Source organism: Myotis yumanensis, unplaced genomic scaffold, assembly GCF_028538775.1.
Source record: "Myotis yumanensis isolate MYYU_CA2020_CCGP unplaced genomic scaffold, mMyoYum1.0.hap1 SCAF_5, whole genome shotgun sequence".
NCBI lineage: Eukaryota > Metazoa > Chordata > Mammalia > Chiroptera > Vespertilionidae > Myotis > Myotis yumanensis.
In genome coordinates this window covers 107,999,243-108,005,599 of record NW_027223756.1, presented here as the reverse complement: position 1 = coordinate 108,005,599, position 6,357 = coordinate 107,999,243, and positions in this window count along the sequence as shown.

Genomic DNA, 6,357 nt, shown 5'->3' with positions numbered 1-6,357 from the left:
CCCATGTAAACTCAGACCCGCACCTTCCCGAGTGGACGGCACCTCTGTGTCCTGCATGGGGTCAACACGTGCCTGGTGAGCAGGCCTGCAGAACCGGTCGTCATTTCAGCAAGATTTGGGGGGACATCCAGACATTCTAGACACGCGCTGCTTCACCATAACCATAACCATAACCATAACCCTATCCTGGGCAGAGCCCTAACCCTGACCCTAACAGTATCCTGGACAGAGCCCTAAGCCTAACACTAACCATAACCCTATCCTGGGCAAAGCCATAACACTAACCATAGCCCTATCCTGGGCAGAGCCCTAACCCTAACCCTAATAGTATCCTGGGCAGAGCCCTAAGCCTAACCCTAACCCTATTCTGGGCAGAGCCCTAAACCTAACCGTAACCGTAACCCTAATCCTAACCCTAACCCTATCCTGAGCAGAGCCACAACCCTAACCCTAAGCCTAACCCCTAACCCCTAACCCCTAGCCCTAGCCCTAGCCCTAACTCTAACCTTACCCCTATCCCTAACCCCAACCCCAACCCTATCCCTAACCCCAACCCCAACCTTAACCCTAACCCCAACCCCAACCCCAACCCCAACCCTAACTCTAACCCTTAATCCCTATCCCTACCCCAACCCTAACCCCAACCCTAACCCTAACCCTAACCCTAACCCTGACCCTAACCCTAACCCTAACCCTAACCCTAACCCCAACCCTAACCCTGACCCCAACCCTAACTCTAACCCTGACCCTAACCCCAACCCTAACCCTAACCCTAACCCTAACCCCAACCCTAACCCTGACCCCAACCCTAACTCTAACCCTGACCCTAACCCCAACCCTAACCCCAACCCTAACCCTAACCCTAACCCTAACCCTAACCCCAACCCCTAACCCCAACCCTAACCCTGACCCACAGGCCCAGCCACAGACATACCCATAGCCAAAGACATACCAATTGGCACAGACCTATCCATAGGCACAGTCATAGCCATAGCCATAGCCATAGCCATATCCCATATACCATATCCAATGGCCCATAGCCGTAGCCCATAGCCATAGGCATAGCCAAAGACATAGGCATAGGCCTACTACCTAGTGACCTGGGGACAGGTAACTGTTGACCTGGTGACCTGATAACCCTGGAACTGGTAACGAGTCTCCAGGTAACAGGCATCCTCATAACAGGTAACAGGTGACTGGCTCACTTATAGCTGGTAACCTGTAACCTGGTTACTGGTAACCGGTAACCTGGTCACCAGTAACCTGGTAACGGGTAACCTGGTAACTGGTAACCTGGCAACCAGTAACCTGGTAATTGGCAACCTAGTAATCGGTAACCAGTTACCTGGCAATCGGGAGCTGGTAATTTGGCCACAGGCAACCTAGTTACCACTAACCTGGTAAGTTGGAAACCCTCACAAGTAACCTCATATCCAGTAAACAGTAGGCTGGCGACCGACAAACTAGTAAGCATTAACCAGCTAACGGGGAACCTGGTAACCAGTAACTGTGAACCAGGGAAGCGATCACCGGGGCACAGGGCAACTGGTTACCTAGAGGAAGCTGTACTCCACGAATGAGCTGAGAATGCTAACACAGGGAAAGGTTAAGAGATTAGCAGCATCTGGTTCCAAACAGCACAGCATCTTGCATCCTGAGATCGGGGAAATGGTGAATGGCTAACAGCAAAGTAAAGGCAATAGGTGGCATACTGGAGACACAGCGGCCAAGCACCTCACATGACCAAGCACGGGTCAGCCTGCAAGACACGCTGAGCACATGCTGCCACTCACACAGGGAAAGTGCTCTGGAAGCAAGATCTGAAGATGCCACCACTGCATACCCTGTCTTGATTCCTGCGGAAAGCCCCATGAAAAGGAACTGCAGGCATAACCAGGAGAGCAGCTAGCTATCGCTGTTAGGCTACTCTACCCTCACTCACTCTCCTCCCTCTTCCCTTCCTTCTTTCCTTCCTTCCTTCCTTCCGCCCTTCGTCCCCTCCCTCCTTCATCCCTTTCCCACTACATACCACTTGCTAGCACTGTAAATCTAACCTGAGAGGAAAAAATGTGTTAGCTGAGAGAAAACAGCAAAGCACAACACAGCAACCAAACCAGGGCCCCTGGTCCTGGAAAAATAACGCAGAGAACACACAGCGGAGGATAGCAAAGCAGAGCAAGCCGATGCGTGACGTCAGCATTGCTGCCATCCTGCACACAACAAAGGAAAACATTGCCTCGCGGTCACGGAGAAGCAATGGCCATGACCGTGTACCCAAAGTACTGAGTCATGACTGCGCAAGCAATGTTAATGCATGAATGGGAAGGCACCAGCAAGAGCCACAGGAGCTCTGTCATATGCTTGCGTGCAGTCCCAGACACGTAAGGAAAACCACGGGGAAGGTTTGTGGAGGGCAAAGCCATTAAAAATGAAGGACTGAGCAGCATTGCACAGACACAGGAGGGATTGCACATTGTTCATACCAGGCACCACAAGGCACCTCCCCCTGCAGCCATCGATGCAGACAGCAGCGCACTGGAAATACTGCCTCCATGGAAAGCACCGTTGGGAATGGAAGCGACGGGAAGCAGCAGATGAGAAAGAGAAACTGCAAAGCGGGCTGCTCTCCACTCAGGTAAAAGGGCAGACAATCCTTTCCGCGCAATCTCAACCATTGCAACTGCGCAAACGCACACGGTCACTGCACTGCACCGCACCCAAGGTGGAGGAATGTCTGGGTCGGTAATGGGTTTGGAAGGACGGGGGCGGGGGGGGGGGGCGGGGGCACACACACATTTCTGAGAGGAAGGACAAACACAGGCTCGCCACCCTGCATGGACATGTACATGGAGTGCTGAGGAAACATGCGACCGGCCTGAATCCCTTAGCAGAGAAGGGAAAGTGCAAGCCAAGCAGACCCCCTGCTGGAAACGGGTAACAGACCCATTGTGGTTCAACCGTCAGGCGTCCTCTGCTTTGTCAGCTCTGGCCTCAGTAGCCTCACATCATGGATGACAAGCAAATCTCTCCATCGCAGACACAAACATTCCTCCTCAGCTAGGACTTGGCTCCACCTGCTGGGCAAGCAGGGACAGGCCTTTCCAAATGGAATCCTCTCAGCAACACGGACAGACACAAGGGCTCTCAGAGAGGTTCGTGGGAGCAGGTTTGGAATACTAGGATGCTCTCCTCCCTCAATACCTCAATTCCAAGGAACATATTTTCATTCTGAATGCGTGTGGTTTTTTAAAAAATCTTATTTGTGTAGCATAGTATTCGCACAAGGAGTGGAAGAAAGAAGCTAGCATGCAAACCTTTCACTCTCAAAAAAGATGGCTTCTTCTTCCTCAGCTTATTTCAAACACAGTGACTGCATTTGGAATTTGAACTTCACAGGATTCAGAACATTCCTAAACGATGACGCACTGCTTTATGCTGATCACATTCACATGTAGGAAGGTGAAAATGACACAACAATCCTACTTCATCGCATGCGCACTTCAACAGGAATGCCTATGGATGCCACGTGCTCAAAACAGGCGCAGGAAAACATGTCTCTTTCCACTTAGGGTGGCTGGGAATGGTTTGAAATTTACATCTTTCACGGGGAATATGAGCTGCTTACAGCATCAGATTGCCAGAACCACCTTATACACCCAACACTCCCTGGTTTCTTTTAAAATGAGCAGCTTGGACACCGTGAGAGAGTCACCTGACAGGGAACTCAGTGCACCTGTCTCCAGGACACCCGGTGGCAGGGCTGCAGGGGGTGCACAACCACAGCCATAACAGTGACTTCAGGGAATTCTCTCATCAAGGATTCTCTCTCAGCATGGATATTTCTCTCTCCCTCTCTCTCTCTTCCTTTCTAAAATAATAAAAATAACTTTTTACTAAAATAAAAAAAAAGGTTTCTGCACCAAGCCATTCAGCAGAATCTTTTTCTAGTGGAATTAACACGTTCCCATTATAACAACTGACTGCGTCTAGCTGCGCCCTCAACAACGACAGCCTCCTCGGGACCGTTGGCTGGCTGCTTCTTCAGGCATGGCCATCCCCGAGGAAACGGCTGCCTCAACCATATGGCCTCCAGGTCACTGGGGGCCTCAACAATGGCCGCCTCTCGCTCACCATCGCTGGAATAACATGTTCTCGCCATACCCCGGAGACTCCCAGGACGGACTGGAGGCTCCACAATGGCGGCCTCCTAGGGAATGACTCACTGCCTCAACCATGCCCGCCTGCAGGGGACGAGCTCACATCCTGAACGCACCGGCTCACCAGGCCAGGGCAGCGCTCTCTGAGGCCTCCCTCTGCAGGGCTGGGCCGGAAACAGGTCACAAATCTACACCCCTCACTTCAATCCATTCAGCGACGGAATCATTGCCGCCCTGGACAGCCTCCAGGATGTTCTGGGTTTTCTTTTGCTTTTTTCTGGAGAGATTTTGTGGGACCTGAAATTTCAGCACCAAGGACAGAGGCACCGTGTGTTTTCCTGCAATGGCCACAAGAGGGCAGCAGAGGGTCGCTTTGGCGCAGAAATTGCCTGACAGGCGGCGTCCTTTGACGTTGGCTCATCCAATTGCTCTCTTGTCAGTCAAAAGACAATTAAAACTCTTGGAAATTTTTTAGCACAAAATGGCTCCTTCCAAAATCTGCGCCTCCTTATGCGGAATCACACAACTTAGCACAGAGGGGACTCCCTCCCTCCCTGGAATTTAACGGACCTTGACTAGAAGATCTACAGGATATTTTCTTTTCAACAAGATCTCTCAGAGTCTTCTTTCTATAAATTATAAAATCCACACACTGACCCCTATTCTTTCTTTTAGGGGGGTTAGTCCTCACACAAGGAATATTTTCTTCTTGGATCTTTCAGAGCGTGGAAGGGAGGGATTGTGCGGAGCCAGCTCAGCCAAGGGTTCTGCAAGCCTGAGGGAGAATGGTGAAGAAGAGACAGGGCGAATAAGCTGGGTCTAGGTCAGGGCTGGGCAAACTTTTTGACTCGAGGGCCATAATGGGTTCTTAAACTGGACCGGAGGGCCGGGACAAAAGCATGGATGGAGTGTTTGTGTGAACTAATATAAATTCAAAGTAAACATCATTACATAAAAGGGTATGGTCTTTTTTTTTTTTTTTAGTTTTATTCATTTCAAACCGGCCGGATCCGGCCCGCAGGCCATAGTTTGCCCAAGGCTGTTTTAGACCAAATTCGCTCCTTTTCTCATTTACACTTCTTCATGTGTCGTTGCAGCAGTTCCGATAGAGGAAATTCTCTAAAATTGATCGGAGCAATTGATTGGGTCTGCATTTACAGGCATGTTCTTTTGGACAGAGAACAAACCTCTTAGGGTCTTTTTATTACTAATAAATTTATCACTTTTATAGCTTCCCACAATCATGTTGAAACACCTAAGCTTAAGACCCGGATCTGCTCCTGAGAGCCTGTGAAGTTGGCCCTCGCAATGCTCAGGTAAACTGGGACCAGAACTGTACACTCCTAAATCCCGTGTCCAGTCTAGAGGATGTGCTCACAGAAAGGTGGTCCCACAGGAATTCCTCACCTAAATTGACACCTGAGACTTGTACTCTAGACACAGTCCAGGCACACACTCTGGTCCTCGCAGGCTGGCTGTACCTGCTCCCCTGCCCCAGCTCACCTCATGTTTGGTCTCACAACCAGGCCCTCCGCTTGCATGGACACATTTCACCTTACGTCCACCTCACTGCTCTCCTGATGTGTAGACTGAAGACTGTGCATCTTGGCCCAGCTTCTCGTCTCAGGTCCTGGTTGTTGGCGACAATTGGCAGGAAGCAGAATCTCAACAAACTGATGGAGAATGGAGGTTTTTCACCAAGTTCTATAAATTACCAATGAAGGAGTAGATATAAATGGGTTATATGAAAGCCACTGGTGATAGATTGGGGAGGTGGGAGAAAGCAAAGAGGGGAAACCTTTGGGTTTGGGTAAAAATAAAGTGATAGACACAGGCTTCTTTTACTTGGATGGTGCAGGAGAGATCACAGTCCACAATTAACATGATAATAATAACTATGAGGGAATCTGTGGTCTCGCCAGGTTGCATTAGTTGTGGACAAGTTACCAAGGTATGTTATCAGATGCAAAAAAAGACAATAGGCTCAGTTAAGACCAAAATTGATCTTTATCAGGGAATATACCAGCCTAGGACATGTCTACCCAGGATAGACTGCTTTTTAATATAAAAAGTTTAATTTCAGGACATCCTTGTGGTTACTTTCTTTCTCTGAAATCGCAGACCTTCCCTCAGTTAGTCAGGTTAGTATGCGGCCCCTTTTCATCACAACTCCAATGTGTCATGTGATGACAAGTCGTTT